Consider the following 23072-nt stretch of genomic DNA (forward strand, 5'->3'; position numbering starts at 1 on the left):
CGTACGGAAAAATATAGGTGTTCATTCTTTCCGCGGGCTATACGAGATTGGAATAATAGAGAATTTCGAAGGTGGTTCGATGAACCCTCTGCCAGGTACTTGAATGTGATTTGCAGAGTATCCATGTAGATGTAGATGTACACAACGATAGTTGAGGTATACATGCCGCCGTCGCAAACTGAAGATGAAGAATAGAGAAAGTGTATGAGGATATTAAAAGGGTAATACAGTATGTAAAGGGATATTGTGGTGTCGGTAGCTACGATGTCACGGCGTAGGTGGAAGTTCATAGGATTGCACTACGACACCGACACCGACGACAGCAGCCTCTAGCAGGCGCTGTCCAGATCTACGAGCTCCGCTCCAGATTCTACCCATTTTCATCAAGATCAGACGGCCTGGAAACATTGCTTCAACGTCAGAAGGAGTTGGCTTGCTGTTGAGACTATGTACTACTTACGACGGGAATACGGGCTTTTCAGTTGCTAAGTTATGTATTCAGTTAATATTGTGATATAGTAAAACCATTTCTAAGAGCAGTACCGAGAGATTTTCGCCTTTTCCTGCTCCTACTCACTTCCTACATTCGGCCTACCCTTCAGTTTACAAGAGTAGACCCACGCGCCAACTTCCAGGCGGGATACAAAAGATATGAAAATCTAATACTCATGGAAGACTGGAATGCAGTTGTAGCGGAAGGAGTAGAAGAAAAGGTCACAGGAGAATACGGGCTTGAGACAACGAATGGGAAAGACTGAGTTCTGTAACAAGTTTCAGCTAGGAATAGCGAATACCCTGTTCAAGACTCACAAGAGGAGGAGGTATACTTGGAAAAGGCCGGGTGATACGGGAAGATTTCAGTTAGATTACATCATGGTCAGACAGAGATTCCTAAATCAGATACTGAATTGTAAGGCGCACCCAGGAGCAGACATAGACTCAGATCACAATATATTAGTGACGAAGAGTAGCCTGAAGTTTGACATTAGTCAGGAAGAATCAATACGCAAAGAAATGGGACACGGAAGTACTAAGGAATGATGACATACGCTTTAAGTTCTCTGAGGCTATAGATACAGCAATAAGGAATAGCTCAGCAGGCAGCACAGCTGAAGAGGAACGGACATCTGTAGAAAGGGCCATCACAGAGGTTAGGAAAGAAAACATAGGTACAAAGGAGGTAGCCGCAAAGAAAGTATGGGTAACAGAAGAAATACTTCAACTGATCGATGAAAGGATGAACTACATAAATGTTCCGGTAAACTCAGGAATAGAGAAACACAAGTCGCTGAGGAATGAAATAAATAGGATTTGCAGGGAAGATAAGACGAAATGGCTTCAGGAAAAATGTGACGACATCAAAAAAGAAAATGATTGTTGGAAGAACAGATTCAGCATACAAGGAAGTCAGAACATCCTTAGGTGATATTAAAAACAAGGGTGATACTATTAAGAGTGCAACGGGAATTCTACTGTTAAATTCAGAGGAGAGAGCGGATAGGTGTAAAAAATACATTAGAAGCCTCTATAAGGGGAAAATTTGAATGACGTGATAAAAGAAGAAACAGGAGTAGATTTAGAAGAGATAGGGGATCCAGTATTAGAATCGGAATTTAAAAGAGCTTTGGAGGATTACGGTCAAATAAGGCAGAAGGGATAGATAACATTCCATCAGAATTTCTAAAATCATTTGGGGAAGTGGCAAGAAAACGATTATTCACGTTGGTGTGTGGGATGAATGAGTCTGGTGACATATCATCTGACATTCGGAAAAGCATCATCCACACAGTTCCAAAGACGGCAAGAGCTGACAAGTGCGAGAATTACCGCACAATCAGATTAACAGCTCATGCATCCAAGTTCCTTACAAGAATCATATGCTGAAGAAAGGAAAAGAAAATTGAGGATGCACTAGACGACGAATAGTTTGGCTTTAGGAAAGGTAAAGGCACGAGAGAGGCAATTCTGAGGTTGCGGTTAATAATGGAAGCAAGACACGATCTTAGGATTTGTCAATCTGAAGAAAGCGTTCGACAATGTAAAATGGATCAAGATGTTAAAATTCTGAGAAAAATAGGGGTAAGCTATAGGGAGAGACGGGTCATATGCAATATTTACAACAGCCGAGAAGGAAAAATAAGAGTGCACGACCAAGAAGAAGTGCTCGTATTAAAAAAGGGTGTAAGACAAGGATGTAGCCTTTCGTCCCTACTGTTCAATCTGCACTTCGAGGAAGCAATGATAGAAATAAAAGAAAGGTTCAGAAGTGGAACTAAAATTCAAGGTGAAAGGATATCAATGATACGTTTCGCTGATGACATTGCTATTCTGAGTGAGTAGATCTGCTGATCAGAATGAACAGTCTAATACGTACAGAGTATGGACTGAGAGTAAATCGAAGAAAGACGAAGGTAATGAGAAGCAGTAGAAATGAGAACAGCGAGAATCTTAACATCAGGATTGATGGTCACAAAGTAGATGGAGTTAAGGAATTCTGCTACCTAGGCAGTAAAATAACCAATGATGGACGGAGCAAGTAGGACGTTAAAAGCAGTCTAGCAATATCAAAACGGGCATTCTTGGCCAAGAGAAGTCTCTTCATATCAAATATCGGCCCTAATTTGAGGAAGAAATTTATGAGAATGTTCGTCTGGAATACAACATTGTATGGCATTGAAACAGGGAATGTGGGAAAACCGGAACAGAACAGAATCGAAGCGTTTGAGATGTGGTGCTACAAACGAATGTTGGAAATTAGGTGGACTGATGAGGTAAGGAATGAGGAGGTTCTGTGCAAAATCAGAGAGGAGAGGAATAAGTGGAAAACACTGATAAGGAGAAGGGACAGGATGAAAGGACATCTGTTTAGACATGAGATAATGACTTCCATGGTACTAGAGGGAGCTATAGAGGAGAAAAATTGTAGAGGAAGACAGATATTGGAATATATCTAGTAAATAACAGAGTAAGTGTGAGTTAACGAGCATTTCGCACTCATTTAAGTATATGGCCGAAAGAGTCAGCCTTCAGGAGTTGTGAAATGAACCCTGTCGTCCAGGAGTGGATGCAACACAGAGCGCAGTTTCACCACGAGATGGGGAAACTCACATGCGTTTGTTGTCTATTGAGGCCTATGCGCTATATTGGGGGAACGACACAGACAAGAACCTAGTAGAAGGCTTTTGTAGCCATATGTTAAATATGGCAGACCTAAGATCGGCCATTAAGGGAAACATTTATGAAAACTATTTAATTCTGTGCTAGTGCAGGGAATCAAGCCACAGTAATTTTAATCTGCCATCCTCCATAAATTTTCACGGTGATCCCTATAAAACTTGAATATCGATCGTATCCATATTAGTTCAGGAGTTACTGTTAAGGTGTGCCAAGCAGGATTAGCCGAGCGGTCTTAGGCGCTGCAGTCATGGACTGTGCGGCTGGTCCCGGCGGAGGTTCGAGTCCTCCCTCGGTGTGTGCTTGTCCTCAGGATAATTTATGTTAAGTAGTGTGTAAGCTTAGGGACTGATGACCTTAGTAGTTAAGTCCCATAAGATTTCACACACATTTGAACATTTGTTAAAGTGTAAGTAACAAGATTTGAAACAAGGACCTGAATGCTAAAATCTGAACGCTTTGGTCAATTTAACGATCGACATTTCATGCAGAAGCGCACGATTAAAATGACAAACGTTGTAAATATCAACTCTGTAACTTTATTTGTTTAAAAGATATAGTAAATTTAAGTTATCAGTATTTTCAGTTAAGCATTAGATCATCATTTCCCCCACTCAAAACACATTGAACGATGACAGCATGACACCTTATTGAATCATTAGGTAACAAAATATTTGTTGTAAAGTTTAGTGCATAATAGTTACTTTTGTACTTCATTTGTTTATCAGAAAGCACATTGGTGCAAGGCTACTGGCCGTGACATTCAAAGTTAAGGAGGAAATTGTATTGGTTTTATGTGAAAGAATTTAATATTTATTATGTAACGCATATTATTCTTACTTTATTTAGAACGTGAAACTGGTCAAGCTTGGTTATTTAAATATATGTTAAAATGTAAAGTAATGTAGAATAAGCTGTAGCCAATCAGATGGATGGCTTCATCTACATCTCCATCTACATTTGTACTCCGCAACCCACCTAACGGTGTATGGCAGAGGGCACTTTACATGCCACCTCCCTTTCCTCTTCCAGTCGCGTATTGTTAGCGGGAAGAACGACTGCCGGAAAGACTCCGTGCGCGCTCGAATCTCTCTAATTTTATATTCGTGATCATCTCGGGAGGTATAAGTATGGGGATGCAATACATTCGAAACCTCATCCAGAAACGCACCCTCTCGAAACCTGGACAGCAGGCTACACCGCGATGCAGAGCGCCTCTCTTGCAGAGTCTGCCACTTGAGTTTCCTAAACACTCCGTAACGCTATCACGCTTACCAAATAACCCTATGACGAAACGCGCCGCTCTCCTTTGGATCTTCTCTATCTCCTCCGTCAACCCGAACTGGTACGGATCCCACACTGATGCCATCTCCTTTGTTGATGAACTCCATTTTCTAAGGACTCTCCCAATGAATCTCAACCTGGTACCCGCCTTACCAACAATTAATTTTATATGATCATTACACTTCAAATCGTTCCTTACGCATACTCACGGATATTTTACAGAAGTAACTGCTACCAGTGTTTGTTCCGCTATCATATAATCATACAACAAAGGATCCTTCTTTCTATGTATTCGCAATACATTACATTTATCTATGTTAAGGGTCAGTTGCCACTCCCTGCATCAAGTGCCTATCCGCTGCAGATCTTCATGCATTTCGCTGCAATTTTCTAATGCTGCAACTTCTCTGTATACTACAGCATCATCCGCGAAAAGCCGCATGGAACTTCCGACACTATGTCATTTATATATATTGTGAAAAGCAATGGTCCCACAACACTCACTTGTGGCACGCCAGATTACTTTAACGTCTGTAGACGTCTCTCCATTGATAACAACATGCTGTGTCTGTTTGCGAAAAACTCTTCAATCCAGCCACACAGCTGGTCTGATATTCCGTAGGCTCTTACTTTGCTTATCAGGCGACAGTGCGGAACTGTATCGAACGCCTTCCGGAAGTCAACGAAAATGGCATCTACCTGAGAGCCTGTATCTAATATTTTCTGGGTCTCATGAATAAATAAAGCGATTTGGGTCTCGTACGATCGCTGTTTCCGGAATCCATGTTGATTCCGACAGAGTATATTCTGGGTTTCCAGAAATGACATGATACGCGAGGAAAAAACATGTTCTAAAATTCTACAACAGATCGATGTCAGAGATATAGGCCTTTAGTTTTGCGCATCTGCTCGACGATCCTTCTTGAAAACTGGTACTATCTGTGCTCCTTTCCAATCATTTGGAAACTTCCGTTCCTCTAGAGACTTGCGGTACACGGCTGTTGGAAGGGGGAAGTTCTTTCGCGTACTCTGTGTAGAATCTAATTGGTATTCCGTCAGGTCTAGTGGACTGAGTGGTTTCAGTTGTTTTTCTATTCCTTGGACGCTTGTTTCGATGTCAGCCATTTTTTCGTTCGTGCGGTGATTTAGAGAAGGAACTGCAGTGGTGTCTTCCTCTGTGAAACAGCTTTGGAAAAAGGTGTTTAGTATTTCAGCTTCACGCGTGTCATCCTTTGTTTCAATGCCATCATCATCCCAGAGTGTCTGGATATGCTGTTTCGTTCCAGTTACTGATTTAACGTAAGACCAGAACTTCCTAGGATTTTCTGTCAAGTCGGTACATAGAATTTTACTTTCGAATTCACTGAACGCTTCACGCATAGCCCTCCTTACACTAACTTTGACATCGTTTAGCTTCTGTTTGTCTGAGAGGTTTTGGCTGCGTTTAAACAGTGAAGCTCTCTTTGCTTTCGCAGTAGTTTCCTAACTGTTGTTGTTGAGACACGGTCGGTTTTTCCCGTCCCTCACAGTTTTACTCGGCACGTACCTGTCTAAAACGCATTTTACGATTGCCTTGAACTTTCTCCATAAACACTCAACGTTGTCAGTTTCGGAACAGAAATTTTCGTTTTGATCTGTTAAGTAGTCTGAAATCTGCCTCCTATTACTCTTGCTAAACAGATAATCCTTCCTGCCTTTTTTTATAATCCTATTTGCTTCCATATTCAGGCTGCTGCAACGGCCTTATGATCACCGATTCCCTGTTCGGCGCTTACAGAGTCGAAAAGTTCGGGTCTGTTTGTTATCAGGATGTCCAAGATGTTATCTACACGAGTCGGTCCTCTTTTTAATTGTTCGAGGTAATTTTCGGATAGTGCACTCAGTATAATGTCACTCGATGCTCTGTCCCTACCACCTGTCCTAAACATCTGAGTGTCCCAGTTTATATCTGGTAAATTGAAATTCATCAAAAGGAACTGCACTAGTCAGTTGAGCGAAGATGTTCGACGCGTGGGAAAACGCGGACGGAGACGGGCAGAGGGCAGTTCTCGTCGAGACACCAACGGGGATAGTTCGGATGGAGCCGCGAAAACGGACAGTTCGGCTGGGGACACCAAAGAGTACAGTTCGGATGCAGAAGCGAAAGCGGACGATCGGTGTTCAGGCAGCCAGTAAGTGAAACGACATAGAAAATTTCGTGTTGTATGGTATCGCGGGCAACTGTGTGATCTACATCATTTATGGGTCGTTAATTTAGTTTCCGATATTATTATTACTGTTACTATATGTTTTATTAACTTCGTAATTCGCGTAAGATATGTTGCACCTGTGTGGAAGTAAGTAAAGGCGAAGAAGGACTGTCGTACAGGTGTATTGCGTCCTGTGCTTGTACTGGAGAAGATACCCCAAGACTATGTTTGTGATGACCAAGAAATGAACATTCTAAACATTTTTGGAAATTGAAACTGAAAGTAATTACAAATTTCATATTGCTGTTTACATATGTTTAAATATTCTACTCTCCTAGCCGAAAATAGCAGATAGTTTAAGTACCGATTATTTTCATTCACATTTAATATAAGTTCTGAGTCAAACGCACAATTCCTCAACCACTGCGTATAATATTACCACATAGGATGGGATAACGTGTGCTTTTGTATCTTTTTGATATCTGCAGTTAAACTTTACTGTACTTTTTTTGCAATTACATTTATTTAGTACAGTAAAAATAATGCTATTTTTTCTAGAACTGACATTTTGAGCCGTGGCTGTGTACAAAATATAGTATTATTCCTTTAAAGAAGAAGACAACAACCAGCCACAACTGATGATGCTATTTAGTCACATAAATAGTGCCGTAACCGGTTTCGAACCGACAAGTTCGTCGTCAGATAGCTTTCATATCAAGATTCATATTCATTGAAGTTCAGTTTATGTGTTGAAAGATTCTTGGGATTCTGACGCCCTACAGTAAAAATCGATTACAAACGACCTATTTAAGTGTAAGTATCCTTCATAACGATTAAACACAATACAAAAGAAAATTACGGTTAAATTGCTCGTTTCTAACATCGATTTTTTACTGTAGGGAACCACTATTGCAAGATCCTTTCACTAAAAGAACAACAAAAGAACTTCAACAAATGTGTGTCTTGATATGAAAGCCGTCTGAAGATGAACCTGTTTGTTCGAAACCGGTTATGGTATTATTTATGTGGTAGCTGTCTTCTTGTTTCAAAGTACCAACCTACAATAGCAGAGAAGCTACATCCCCCTTCACACAGTTGTTCTCAGGTTACTAGGTATGAACGTGTGAAAATATTTTTTGCTTAACTGTACACTGTTCCCCTACTTTTCCTTACGTCTTAAAGAAGCTGATCTATGTATCATCCAATTTGGGTGAACTATTACACTTGTCTCTGTAGAGAGTTACAAATTCTTTCAGGCACGTCCAGGTCCTCTCGTAAAATTTTTCAAGCCCATGCAATTCGACTCTCCAGTTCTGCAGCCATATCAACAGGCGTGCTGTGTGACTCGTTTTTAAGATTACGCAGACAGAAAGAATCAGAGGATTGCTGCAGACGCTTGGAGGCGAAGGTACACACCCTGCTAGACCTCTCCATCTTGGACCATACTGGAAAATTAGATGTGGCTTACATCAGCAGAAAATGTGCGTGTGTCCCAATCCACAACATCCTCCAGAAATCCTCGAAGATCGCGCTGGAATTCGAAAGTCCGTCAAGTTTCCTGGAAGAATGTTTGCCCCTATGAGATGATCAGGTGCTACTCTTAACTGCCCATTCAATGAGGTACGTTGCTTATCTGGAGACGCTTTACGTCAAATTTTAGCTGATTTAGATGGGGCGTCAACATATCAAACGAATTTATGGTAACATTATTGCATTCTCACTGCTTCCAGAAAGTTTTTACTTTCGTCATCGCATACTTTCACTCCTGTCAGGTTTCGCTATTAACAAGGATCCACGCTGTATCTTGGTGAAAGGAGTTTGTAAGACAATTGGTCTACCTTTCTTGGTCTGCTGATGATATATGGAGGTTTGGATCTGGCCATGCGTCCCGCTCCGATTGCCTTATGATACGGCGACCACTCGCGATGAGCGGGAAATCCGGGTTTGAGTCGCCGTCCGACCCAATTTTTCGTTATCGTTATTCCATTATACAGCTGATGGTTGACCGTAGTCGCAATTTCAATGAAAACCGAGAGGTATAAGCCATGAAATACAACGTATGAAAGAGATTCTCAAGTGTATTTGACGGTGACGATCAGAATTTTCAACGGAAATACAGTAAATAAAATAATGTAGAGGGTGTGTTCCATCGCAATGATGAAGACGGGCAATTTTTAATTGGGACCCAGGTCAGAAAATGACAGAATCGAAAATTACGAAGCCAGGTATGCTGTGGGATAAGTATGCCGTTTAACGCACACGATACATTTGTATTTATTAAGAGCTATCGACACAGATTTACAGTGAACTATCGGGGAGTGCAATCAACCGTTATTTACAGTTTGTATATGGTTCCTCCCCTCATATCGATACCAATGTATAATGTGTTTCTGAGAAACATATTCCCCAAGTTGTCCGAAGATATTACACCTGAACTTCACGCACTGATTGGTCCTAATTTGATGGAGCCCTAGACCACTTTCCACATCTTATCCGTGACACCACCACCAGATGTTCGCTGAAAGGTGGACAGGAAGGCCCTATTTAGTGACAATATTGTTCACTTTATGTAAATTCATTGGATTTCTTCTTGTGAATACCATGCGAACAAGATGTTGCCAGCGTCATTGTTCGAAGAATAGCGGGGCTGTACGGGATGACACAACTTTGTATAAGGGAGTCATGTTGAAAAATAAATACAACAGACAAAAATAATTTGTCCCTCCCCACGAGACATCGCAATGACACCACTAGCATCGCTTCCGGCTTTTATCATGGCCTCAGTTCGGCGTCGACGGAAGCCGCAACTATGGTCGCCGTGATGAGAGTCCGAGGTGCTCAAGATGTCGTTGCACTACCTGTGTGAGTGCTGCTGACAACCAGCCCATGTCCTGAATCAAAGTACGCGACATAGGTGTATGATCTTGCATGACCGAGCGAACAATATCTGTCCTCTCATTTCGGGCGCTAGTCGCGTGGGGGCGTTGAGATTACGCAAGGTGCTGAGCATGTCCCTTCGGAACCTATCGATTTCATATTCGCATCTCATGCGAGATTGACGAACTTGAGTAGCAATATCACGCCACGATAAACAGTAGTCTAGACAGGCCACAATCTGGCCGCTCTCGAATCTTGAAACGTGCTGGTAGACTTCTTCCTTCTTGCACGAAGCATAACAAGATCTGTTCACAAACTACTAACGTTCAAAGACGATTTCTGGTCGAGAAACCTACTGTGTAATCTTCTCTTATATGCAGATATACACTGGTGGGCAAAAATTTGCGTCGAAAGTAACTTTATCTTGAAGTGTCGCTGCCAACAAACATAGCTCGATGAAACTTGGGCCGTACGTAGAAAGATCTGCTACACTATAGTACATAATGTATCTGGAAAAAAATGCTCAATTAAACAGACAGAAATGACACTTTTATTCAAAGGCAGTAATTACACAGAAGTCACCGCGGCATATGACGGTCCCCTGAACATTGTAGGGTGTGTGATCACCATGAACAGCAATACATGTTCTACAACGCACTCGCATGATAACCACAAAGTTGGTGCGGACTTCTTGTAGTACGATTTTCCACTCCTCCACCTGTATGGTTGACAATTGCTGGATGGTCTTTGGTGCATATTGGTGCATATGGACGTGGTGCAGTATGTCTTGTCAATGCGTCCCTGAAGTGCTCGGAATGATTTAAGTCGGTGTAACGGGCAGAGCAGTCCATTCGCCGAGTGTCCTCTCGTTCCATGAGTTCCTCTAGCTGCGCAGTTCGATGTGGTCTCGCATTATCATTGCCGAATTGTGGGAAAGGAGTACAGTGCCAAAATATCGCCGAGCTATTGCTATTGGCTGTTGAGAGGAATGTCGCTACACGTATTGCCAAATGCATAGAGGTTGATGGACATCATTTTGAGCATTTATTGCATTAATGGTGGTATTTACAGACAATCACGCTGTAACAGCATGCGTTCTCAGAAATGATAAGTTCACAAAGGTACATGTATCACATTGGAACAACCGAAATAAAATGTTCAAACGTACCTACGTTCTGTATTTTAATTTAAAAAACCTACCTGTTACCAACTGTTCGTCTACAATTGTGAGACATATGTTTGTGACTACTACAGCCCCATCTATCACAAAGCGAAAAAAGCGGTCCAACTAAAACCTTCATATTTCTTTACGTACTACATGAATAAATAATAAAAAAATGGGGGTTCCTATTAAAAAAACGCAGTTGATATCCGTTTGCCTATGGCAACGCCATCTAGCGGGTCAACCATAGCGCCATCTGGTTTCCCCCTTCAAGCTAGACAAGTTTCGTTCTTTGTAGTTTTTTCGTTTGACTCTTATTTCGTGAGATATTTGGTCCGGTCACGATCAATGAACCACCCTGTATGTAATACATTTCAAGCCAATTCGACGTTTGTTTGCATGCCCCTGTCATGGTGTTGAAGTTTTTGTAGCTGCATTGTATTTCGTCATTTACAAGTTATGCACTATGGGTTATTTGTGGGAGGCGCAGAAGCGAATGCATATATGCAGACGTGAAAATTTTTCACCAAGGTCAGGATTCGAACCTGGGTCTCCAGCTCACTATGGAAATGCACTGATCACTACGCCACACTGGTACTGTAGCTTTGCACAATTGCACGAACTACCTTACAGCCTCCCTCCTCAGTTCAAAACCCTATTCACACGTCAGTGCAGTCGGCATTTCCCCTAAACTGACACAGCATTTTAAGAGGAAGAAATGCAGCGAGCACAGGACAATCAGCCTCATTTCACATGCAGCCAAAGTGATGTTAAGAATAATTTATAAAAGACTTGAAAAAGTAATAGAGGAGAATCTCGGCGAGGAGCTGTTTGGCTTTAGACGGAATACGGGCACCAGAGATGCAATTGGGCTCCTACGAACCTTGGGGGAAAGGTTTATTGAAAAAGGAAGAGGCCTGTATATGTGCTTCATCGATTTAGAAAAGGCATTTGACAATGTGGTTTGGGACAAGCTGGCGACTATTATGAGAGAAATAGAGTGGACTGGAAAACCAGAAGACTTATAACTCATTGTACCTTAATCAAAAAGTTTCAGTTAAAGTGAGAGGAGAAATTACAAACTGGAGCAGACTAGGGAAAGGAGTAAGACAAGGATGCTGTTTATCACCTACTCTTTTCAACCTGTACTTAGAAAATATGATTGACCAATGCTCATTAGATGACAAAGGAGTAGAAATTGGAGGAAGAAGAGTAGGGTGCTTGAGATTTGCTGATGACATGGTCCTTCTAGCCACAGGGGAAAATGAATTACAGGATTTGGTGGACACCATTGCAACCAACGGAAAAAAATATGGAATGAAAATTAACACAAATAAAACAAAAGTATTGGCAATAGGAGGAAATAAGGAAATAAAAATTGTGCTGAATGGAGAAACACTAGAACAGGTGCAAAATTTTAAGTATCTTGGAAGCAGGATAGACACCGACTGGAAGTGCACCAAAGAAATTAAAACAAGGATAGCAATGGCAAAAGAGGCGTTTTATAAGAAAAGGAGAATCTTCTGCAGCGGTCTGGACAGAGAACTCAGAAAGAATCTCATAAAATGTCTTGTATGGAGTGTTCTTCTATATGGCGCTGAAACATGGACTATGAGGAAAAAAGACAGAGAACGGCTGGAGGCTTTTGAGATCTGGACATGGCGGAAGATGGAAAGAATAAGTTGGATGGACAGAGTAAAAAATGAAGAAGTACTGAGAAGAGTGGGAGAGAAAAGGCAGTTACTCGATGTAATAAAGAGAAGAAAAAGAAATTGGATTGGGCATATATTAAGAAAGAATGACGGACTGATAAAAACAGTTTTAGAAGGTTATGTAGAAGGGAAAAGGAAGCGAGGAAGGAAGAGATTCCAGATACTGGATGACATGATGGATGGTACAACATACAGCAGCCTTAAGAAGGAAGCACTGGATCGCAGAAAATGGAGAGGCAAAGGACCTGCTAATATAGCAGATAACTGATGATGATGACTACGTGGACTGCGGAGTGAATGCAGTTTTAACTGCGGAGGGAGGCGTGATAGGATAGCCCATGTATTTGCGCAAAGCCCAGTTGCCAGGGTGTCATAGTGATTAGCGCATCTGCCTAGTGATCAGGAAACCAGGGTTCGAACCCTGGTTCAAAATGGTTCAAATGGCTCTGAGCACTATGGGACTTAACATCTATGGTCATCAGTCCCCTAGAACTTAGAACTACTTAAACTTAACTAACCTAAGGACTTCACACAATACCCAGTCATCACAAGGCAGGGAAAATCCCTAACCCCGCCGGGATTCGAACCCGGGAATCGAATCCTGGCCTTGGAACAAATTTTCATTCGTCACTTCGGTCTCTATATAAACGTCATTGGTTGTTGAGACTTAAGAAAATCTCTGGAACCGTATAGTTTCATTACAAGAAAATGTGGCGAATTTTAATTGTTGTTGACAGTGTGTGCTGAACTGTGCATCTTTTCTAGCACATACTTTCTTTCAAATTGGAATGGCAGGGATAGGGCTGAGAACTTTGGAGGCACTCAGGTCATTAAGCTCAAAATCTGTAACACCTTCGTAAGCCATTTACAAGACATTCCAGGGCACGGGGCGGAGCGACGTATCTGTACTTTATCTCTCTATCGCGGCGTCTATCTGGAGGGTGAGGTGTAAAGTCATAAAGCGAGCCGGGAAGGCGTGCACTGGTGCTCAGCAGCCGTAAGGCCACTGCCGTCCCGCCAGCTTTATGGGGCCGTACACAACTTGGTCAGCGGGCCGCAAGAGCGCTATTGGCGTAGCGTCAGCACGCGACGTCGCCCCGTTCCCCCTCCCCCCCCCCCCCCCCAACACTGTTCGCCCAGCCACCTCCCGGGCTCTCGGGGCGTCGCACCCGTCCTGAACTCACCAGGCTCTCCGCTGGTCTCCAGCCATTGTGTCGTTTGCTAACACGCGTACATGTCGCGCGTTTTTTGTCAATAACAACCCGGCCACCAGGTTCAAGTTTCTGGTAGTTTTCCGAGGAATTAACAGCACCTGTGTCTGGAAACTTTACTACTGCCACAATTATGTAGCGAACTCGAAAGATCGATAGCTAACTGGAACACTGTAGAAGAACTGTCGACAGACGGCAAGGGAGCATTTGGACTACCGCGTTACCAAACACAACTGCAAGAGAAAAGCATTCCTGTAATGTAACCACATTCAAATATGGTATACAGTTTCCTTCTTTAACGAGCGTTGCAGCGTAAGCTAGAGAAATATACCGAGAACCCACAATGACAATCTGGATTCCAGAGCCAGTGATATGCCTCATCATCAGGCTCCGCAATATAATAACTGCAGTACCAGTTTCAGAGAAACTAAGTAACAGATACTTAAATCTAAACTTTCACATTAAAGTACAAATATCTTCAACATTCATAGCTTCTATGGGTATAGGCCACATCGCTCTGACGCCATGTCTCAAAATGGTTCAAATGGCTCTGAGCACTATGGGACTTAACATCTGAGGTCGTCAGTCCCCTAGACTCAGAACTACTTAAACCTCACTAAACTAAGGACATCACACGCGTCCATGCCCGAGGCAGGACGCGAACCTGCAACCGTAGCAGCAGCGCGGTTCCGGACTGAAGTGCCTAGAACTGCTCGGCCACAACGGCCGGCTTCCATGCCTCCTTTAACTCTCTGTTTACTAGTGTTTACGCACGGAGCTAGCTGCTTAGGTTGATAACCTAAGCCACCAGTGGTTTGATAGCAGTACCATGTCGTTCAATGGTAGGTATTAACAATTAGCAGCCATCTCCAGTGTTGGATAACGTATTTGTCCCGGCTTTCCTAGATTTCAGATATCGGCTAAAGCTCCTTCATCTTGTGGAGTCAGTTCTCTGTAAGTTTCCCTTGTTTATGATTTCACTGTTCTGAGATGGGCAGTTCTTGTTGATGTTGTGTTGTTGTTACTAAAATTACAAGTCTTCACTAAGAGTCAGGGTTCATACTAAACAACAAGTTCATGATTTGTTTCAGTCTGTGAACAATGGCAAGTAAGTGTCATATCCTCTTCCTAGCACTGAACCATGGACTGCCCGTGCAGCTGGCCTAGTCTATATCAGCCACTGAATGAACTGCCGAGAGACAGTGACAATGAAAACGTCGCTCTATCTTCCGTTAATTTGATTCAGAAGATAGAATGAATCTGCAGGTATTGCTGTCACTGCAAGCTGGAGGGGTATCAATATATTCGCTATCACCAATATCAAATCAAACACTACACATCAGCTGTTGCAAACCATAATTTCTACGAACTAAACGGATAAATGAAATGAAGCTGCACATATGCCTGAAAAGAAAACATTAAGAGACACGCATTTTGTAGCACAGTGAAACATCCCCTATCATACCACCGCGAAAATTGGACAATCTCTGGTTTATTAGTGCTTCCACTGTCAAGTCATATAAAATACTGTAAAACATTACTTTTATGAAGATACTTGCAAAGTAATTGTTACAATTGCACCAAATATTTTATTGATGGCAAACAAAGGGTTAAGACAATTTCGTTTGAACTTGGGACCAAAGCCTGTTATATTTTTCGAAAGAATGGAGCTGCAAAATTCTCAGTTTACTTGCTACTGTCCAGTTTCGACCTTTTAGTCATTGTCACCCAACATTCAGATAATATATTGCAACAGGTGTAACACACAAATAAATCTCTTTTGGGGACAGAAATCTCGTGTGAGTATAGCTGTTTCTGACTTCAGTCTGCATGTTGCCATATTGAGAGAATAAGCTGATGTTCATATAGGGAATGTTGCGAATTTTAAGAGTTTGAGATACGATGCTAGGTACACAAAAATGTTGAAAAATGGAGAGACTGATAATACATGGAGGAGTTCTCCGTAAAATCGGAGAAGAAAGTATAACATGAAAAACACTGAGAGGAAGATGAGACATGGTGATACGATATGCGTTGGGAGACCACGCTAGAGGGAGCTGCAGAGTGTAAAAACTGTGGGGGAAGACAGAGACTAGAGTAAATCCAACAAATAACTGCAGACTTAGGGTGCTACTCTGAGATGAAGATGTTGGCATGGGAGAGAAATTTATGGCGGGCCACATCCAAACAACCTCAAAACATCTGACTCAGAAAAATAAAAAAGTGACTCACACATTGAAGTGGAGCGATCCAAATTATTAGTAGCATCTTACTTGCTCACTTTGCCACGCAACTTGTGTTGCCTAATTTGGTTATTACTTGTGCCATCTTGTTGTGCCACTAACTTTGATTTCGCGACTTGCCCAGGTTAACAAATTTATAGCTCGTTCTCCATATAATCTTACACACTTCATGGTACCTCCTCACAGTGTTAGTCATTTTGGAATATGATTAGAGTTTTAGAGAACCTTGCTCTCTATTAATCTTACTGTCATTAATGTCAATCATTAGAGCAAATAAATAACTGTTAATCTCATTATTGACTTACGTTTCCAGCTCCCGCACTGTTCTCCGAGTTTTCCATTGTTATAAGACCCATAAATTACAAATATAACCTGCTGTACGTACTATTTGATGTTTTACTGTGTCGGTGTGACCAGACACAAAGCTCAGTTATATTAAGGACTCAGAGAAAAGAATGAGCATTGCAAACGCATGTTATATGTTGAAAGACTTCTTTAATGGCGGGCATTGCACTTTCGCTGCTCGAGTTATTCTGGGACACACCAAAATCAAATCTCAATGTCATTATAGTCACTCTGCCTGCTACTACAATGAGTTGAGTTTATACTTTCACAAAATAATACTATTACACTGAAGCGCCAAAGAAATCGCTACAGGCATGCGTATTCAAACACAGAGATATGTAATGAGCCAGAATACGACGCTGCTGTCGGCAAGGCCTATACAAGACAACAAGTGTCTGGCGCAGTCGATAGATCGATTACTGCTGTTTCAATGGCAGGTTATGAAGATTTAAGTGAGTTTGAACGTGGTGTTATTGTTGGTGCAAGAGCGATTGGACACAACATGTCCGAGGTAGCTATGAAGTGTGGATTTTCCCTGAAAAACATCCTGAAAGACCGGGACCAAAGACGACTGAGCGTTACAGAAGTGCAACTCTTCCCCAAATTGCTGCAAATTTCAATGCTGGGCCATCAACAAGTGTCAGCGTGCGAACCATTCAATGAAACATCACATCATCTATATGAGCCTTAGGAGCCGAAGGCCCACTTGTGTACCCTTGATGACTGCACGACGCAAAGCTTTACGCCTCGCCTGCGCCCGTCAACACAGACATTGGATTTTTGACGACTGGAAACGTGTTGCCTGGTCGGAAGAATCTCGCTTCAAATTGTATCGAACGGATGGACGTGTACGGTTATGGAGACAACCTCATGAACGCATGGACCCTGCAGGTCAGCATGGGACTGTTTAAACTGATGGAGGGTCTGTAATGGTGTGAGGCGACGGCAGTTGGAGTGATATGGAACTCCTGATACGTCCAGATATGACTCTGACAGGTGACACGTACATAAGCATTCTGTCTGATCACTTATGTCCATTGTGCATTCCGACGGATTTGGGCAATTCCAGCAGGGCGATTTTACACCCCACACGTCCAGAACTGCTACATATAGGCTCCAGGAACACTATTCTTAGTTTAACCACTTCCGCTGGCTACACGAAACTCTCCAGACATGAACATTATTGACCATATCTGGGATACCTTGCAATGTGTTGTGCAGAAGAACCAGGACACATTACACATAACACTATCTATAATAAAATAAGTTACAAAATAAGAAGCAAAGATGATCAGCGCAAATCCCAGAGGATTAAGTGAAATATAAAGTATAGAATAAATTCCGACATCGTGGAAGAGTCAGAGTGTTTGATGTGGTTTCTAGAAACCAAAAAAGTTTTGTAACTTTTGCTGCAGTCATGTAGATGCTATTACCCGTAGGTGTAAGCTAAACTTAATGTATTGAGGAAATAGGTGAAAGATACAAGGTATCTGAATGCACTTGGCATAAAACTAGAGTACCCATAAGATATAAAAGTGCAGCTGAGGTCTATTTAAACAGAGCTACGTACTACGTAACAGAAAATTATGCTGATACAAACATTGAAAAAAGCTACTGATAAAAAAACTTTGATACAAATGTGTCAGCATGTTAGATATTCCTTCACTCACTTATGTACACAGAATTTACTAATACTGAACCTTACTTTACAGATATGGAAATGAATGCGGAACAGTTTGATACTGTCTTTGCCGACCTATCGAGGGCCAACGCCGCTGAGAGTCTTTGGACGGGCTAACTATGGTCACAGGGCGTGAGCGTGTCATGAAAATGCCTTCTTAAACTATGTGCAAGCGCAGAGCCGTTGTCTGGGTTATAGCAAAAGCCTGCGGAGAGAGAGGGCGTGACGGATGTGAGCCGAACGGCTTGCATGCCGGACACGTGAGCTTCCTGGGGCAGGGAAGAGGGAGTCGTTGGCCGAGGAGCTGTGGCCGTCGTAGCCGGGGAACTGCACAGCAGTAAACAGCAACCGACGCCCGGGCGAAGGAAGGCGTGAGCCTGGGAGTAGTGGCCGCGTCAGCCTGAGCACCATGAGCAAAACGGCTTTCTGCTTGGTTCAAATAGCTCTGAGCACTACGGGACTTAACATCTGAGGTCATCAGTCTCCCAGAACTTAGAACTACTTAAACCTAACTAACCTAAGGACATCACACACACACACACACACACACACACACACACACACACACACACACACATGCCCGAGGCAGGACTCGAACTGAATCAGTCCGGCTTCAGCCGGACTGAAGCGCCTAGAACTTCTCGGCCACAGCGGCTGGCTGTTTGACAGCTATTGAAATTAAAGTTTTGTAAACTATTTCTAATCAACTCAGTTGTTGCTTTCTTTCTCTGTAGTTGCCAATGGTGTGATCAAGTTTTAATTGTACAAACATACCGCCGTTTGAGTCTCGTACAGATTCTCTTATGGAGGACATAGTGATAGACATCCCTGGGGTTGTGAAGCAGCTGAATGGGTTGAAAATAAATAAATCGCCAGGTCCTGATGGGATTCCAATTCGGTTTTACCGAGAGTACTCTACTGCATTGGCTCCTTACTTAGCTTGCATTTATCGCGAATCTCTTGCCCAAAGTAAAGTCCCGAGCGACTGGAAAGAAGCACAGGTGACGCCTGTATATAAGAAGGGTAGAAGGACGGATCCTCAAAATTACAGACCAATATCCTTAACATCGGTTTGTTTGCAGGATTCTCGAACATATTCTCAGCTCGAATATAATTAATTTCCTTGAGACAGAGAAGTTTCTGTCCATGCATCAGCACGGCTTTAGAAGCCATCACTCCTGCGACACGCAACTCGCCCTTTTTTCACATGATATCTTGCGAACCATGGATGAAGGGTATCAGACGGATGCCACATTCCTTGACTTCCGGAAAGCGATTGACTCGGTGCCCCATTGCAGACTCCTAACTAAGGTACGAGCATATGGGACTGGTTCCCAAGTATGTGAGTGGCTCGAAGACATCTTAAGTAATAGAACCCAATACGTTGTCCTCGATTGCCGGCCGCGGTGGTCTAGCGGTTCAAGGCGCGCAGTTTGGAACCGCGCGACTGCTACGGTCGCAGGTTCGAATCCTGCCTCGGGCATGGATGTGTGTGATGTCCTTAGGTTTAAGTAGTTCTAAGTTCTAGGGGACTGATGACCACAGTAGTTAAGTCCCATAGTGCTCAGAGCCATTTGGACTCCCCGATGGTGAGTGTTCATCGGAGGTGAGGGTATCATCTGGAGTGCCCCAGGGAAGTGTCGTAGGTCCTCTGTTGTTTTCTATCTACATAAATGATCTTTTGGATAGTGTGGATAGCAATGTGCGGCTGTTTGATGATGATGCTGTGGTGTACGGGAAGGTGTCGTCGTTGAGTGACTGTAGGAGGATACAAGATGACTTGGACAGGATTTGTGATTGGTGTAAAGAATGGCAGCTAACTCTAAATGTAGATAAATGTAAATTAATGTAGATTAATAGGAAAAAGAATCTCGTAATGTTTGAATACTCCATTATTAGTGTATCGCTTGACACAGTCACGTCGATTAAATATTTGGGCGTAACATTGCAGAGCGATATGAAGTGGGACGAGCATGCGATGGCAGTTGTGGGGAAGGCGGATTGTCGTCTTCGGTTCATTGGTAGAATTTTGGGAAGATGTGGTTCATCTGTAAAGGAGACCGCTTATAAAACACTAATACGACCTATTCTTGAGTACTGCTCGAGCGTTTGGGATCCCTATCAGTTCGGATTGAGGGAGGACATAGAAGCAATTCAGAGGCGGGCTGCTAGATTTGTTACTGGTAGGTTTGATCATCAGGTGAGTGTTACGGAAATGCTTCAGGAACTCGGGCGGGAGTCTCTAGAGGAAAGGAGGGGTTCTTTTCGTGAATCGCTACTGAGGAAATTTAGAGAACCAGCATTTGAGGCTGACTGCAGCACAATTTTACTGCCGCCAACACATTTCGCGGAGAGACCACAAAGATAAGAGATTAGGGCTCGTACAGAGGCATACAGGCAGTCATTTTTCCCTTTGGGGAGGAGAACAGGGAGAGAAGATGCTAGTTGTGGTACGAGGTACCCTGCGCCACGCACCGTGTGGTGGATTGCGGAGTATGTATGTAGATGTAGAACTCTTTCAAAAATTTACAGTCATTAGTGTTAATTCTTTCAATTCATTTGTTCTTTGGTCATAAAATATTTGTTTCTGATAAACATTTTCAAGTTCATTTGTTCTATCTAAATCGAAACTTTAGCTGGTATCACCTATTAAAAGATCTCTGAGGAATTTTTCTAGTCTATTGAGTCAAGATTTATAACTGTAGTTGCTGCATTTGTTTTAAAGGTTTGATAAAATTAACTCTTTGTTTGTGTTGTTCAAGTACCAAAGTAAGTAAATATTTTCTTTGACACGAATGTGTTGTTTAGGTATCAACAACGCAAATATTTTCTGTAACATCTAATAAATGGTTATAAGCGAAAAACTTAAAGAAAAGTCCAGTGGTTTGTCAAACATTTATCTCTGTATCCAAACCACCCTGCTCAACCGCATTTAGCGCATTCCACTTTCAAGGGACACAGTCCTCGTATCAACCATTTTTACATACTCCATGTGGAAACTTGATTGGCAAGAGGACAGAATTCTCTTAAAAGGAATAATCATGCTTTGATGCACTTCATAGTGAGCTATCGTTTTAAAACGGCGTAATATGCCGGAATTACGACCGTGATGAATAAATTAATCAAATAACAGTCCAGTTGGTATGTGCTGTCCTTACTAAAACGGCATATACGTCCAAAAAGAAAGGCATGACTAATTGGAACGCTGTAAAATGATGTACAACTGGGAAATATCGTTTGGTACAGAAAATAATAATTAATGTTTTGTATACATTGCCTGAGAAAAAAAGTGAAGCACCCAAAAGATATAGTGTGATCTCAATGGCGGGTATGGAAATAATTATCCTTACACTTCTGCATGACAGACTGGCCTGAAGCGTGCATTAGAGTTGTCAACAAACCTGCTATGGTACATCAGATGCGTGAACAGCGTCAGATAACGAGTGATCACGGAAGTGCCACGTACTCATGTGAGACAGCATGATAAGCTCCTGACAGAGACTGAAACGAGCCTCGGATCTCCTAAGGGCTGGTTTTGGTTGAATCACGCAATTTGTGGGGCATTAAGAGGGAACAGTGGTGTGTTGTTGGACTTTATGGGAACATGAAGGCAGGCACACTCGTCGTCAAGGTAACGACGATCACCCGAAGGGAGGATCGCCCATTTGTGCACTAAGCACATCGTAACCTCTTCACTCTGCATCTGCCATCCGAGTACAAGCAGTGGTCTCGCTACTACAGTATGTGTCATCCCAGACCATTGGTCGGTGACTAGCAGCAGCCTGGCTTGTAAATTATCGTCCAATGCATAGGCTGCCGTTAGTACCACTACACAAACGACCGCGTTTGGAGCAATACTGTGACCTAGAAGCGTGGACTGCTGATGAATGGTTTAGCGTTCTGTTCAGCGATGAACGGTAGTTCTACGCTTCACCATATGACAACCGCTGGCGAGTATGGCGGCGACCTGGAAGCTGTCGCATTCTTCTGCTGTTTCGGACAGACACTTCTGGCGTCACGGTGAGAGGGACCATCGCGTATGACTTCAGCTCACGGTTGACAGTGACTGAGGGAGCAATGAGGACACAATGGTACTAACAGACATCCCGCGTCCTCATGTGTTACTTCACATGCGACAGAAACGTTGTGACGTTTTTCAACAGGACAATGCTCGTCCATACAAAGCATGTGTTTCTATGATCTGCCGCCGCGGTATTGTAGTGGTCCCGTCGCCAGCTAGGTCTCCAGATCAATCCCTCGTATAACATCTTCGTCTCGGCGCCAGTGCCCAGGATATCAAGGCTCAAAATTTATCAGTAAACTCTTCCGGGCTAAGTTGCCGTGGTCGATCTGTAGAACTTCTTCTCCCTGACGTTTCGTTCTCAACTACGGAGAACATCTTCCGAGGTGAGTCGTTCTCCGTAGTTGAGAACGAAACGTCAGGGAGAAGAAGTTCTACAGATCGACCACGGCAACTTAGCCCGGAAGAGTTTACTGATAAAGACGCCGGCCGTGAAAGCCTACATGGAATGAAGGCTCAAAATTGTTCAAATGGCTCTGAGCACTATGGGACTTAACTTCTGCGGTCATCAGTAAACCTAACTAACCTAAGGACATCACACACATCCATGCCCGAGGCAGGATTCGAACCTGCGACCGTAGCGGTCGCTTGGTTCCAGACTGTAGCGCCTAGAACCGCTCGGCCACCTCGACCGGCCTGTCAAGGTTCAATTATAGCAGTTGTGGGGCAACTTGCCCCAGGAGAGGGTGCATAAAACAAGGCCAGATGGGGTGCAACGTCATACCGGCAAGTGGGTTCATACGGCCAAGTACTTTATAAATGCGACTCGGTTTTTTTAATCACTGAAATAACATCACATATTATCTCAATCCCCAAAGTTTTTCTTCTGTTCCTTCCCCTCTTTAGTGAGCTTGACTTTTTTTCGTCAGGCAGTGTATTTTCAGGAACGTTTACACAGGAGAGTTGATAGTGCACACGGCCTCCAATCCAGACGTCGGATCAACATGCATGAATCTGACAGCTTGGACAGTCGCCGGCTCTGACACTGCGACGTGGTATATAGTGGTGCAGCGACGTCACGAACTTACTACTACCGCGGAGGGCAGCTGCCCCCATAGCAAAACATAGGGCGGATGAGAATAGTTCCGGCAGATTGATCTGCGTCGTTTCCAA

General features: G+C 43.0%; 1 protein-coding gene across 1 annotated transcript in view; it reads right to left on the reverse strand.

Annotated features, from left to right (window-relative positions):
* The window catches only part of LOC124776958 (lachesin-like), an 805533-nt gene that overhangs the window by 401910 nt on the left and 380551 nt on the right, over positions 1-23072 (reverse strand). The window lies entirely within an intron of this gene.

This window comes from Schistocerca piceifrons, chromosome 1 (assembly GCF_021461385.2).
Source record: "Schistocerca piceifrons isolate TAMUIC-IGC-003096 chromosome 1, iqSchPice1.1, whole genome shotgun sequence".
NCBI classification, from domain to species: domain Eukaryota; kingdom Metazoa; phylum Arthropoda; class Insecta; order Orthoptera; family Acrididae; genus Schistocerca; species Schistocerca piceifrons.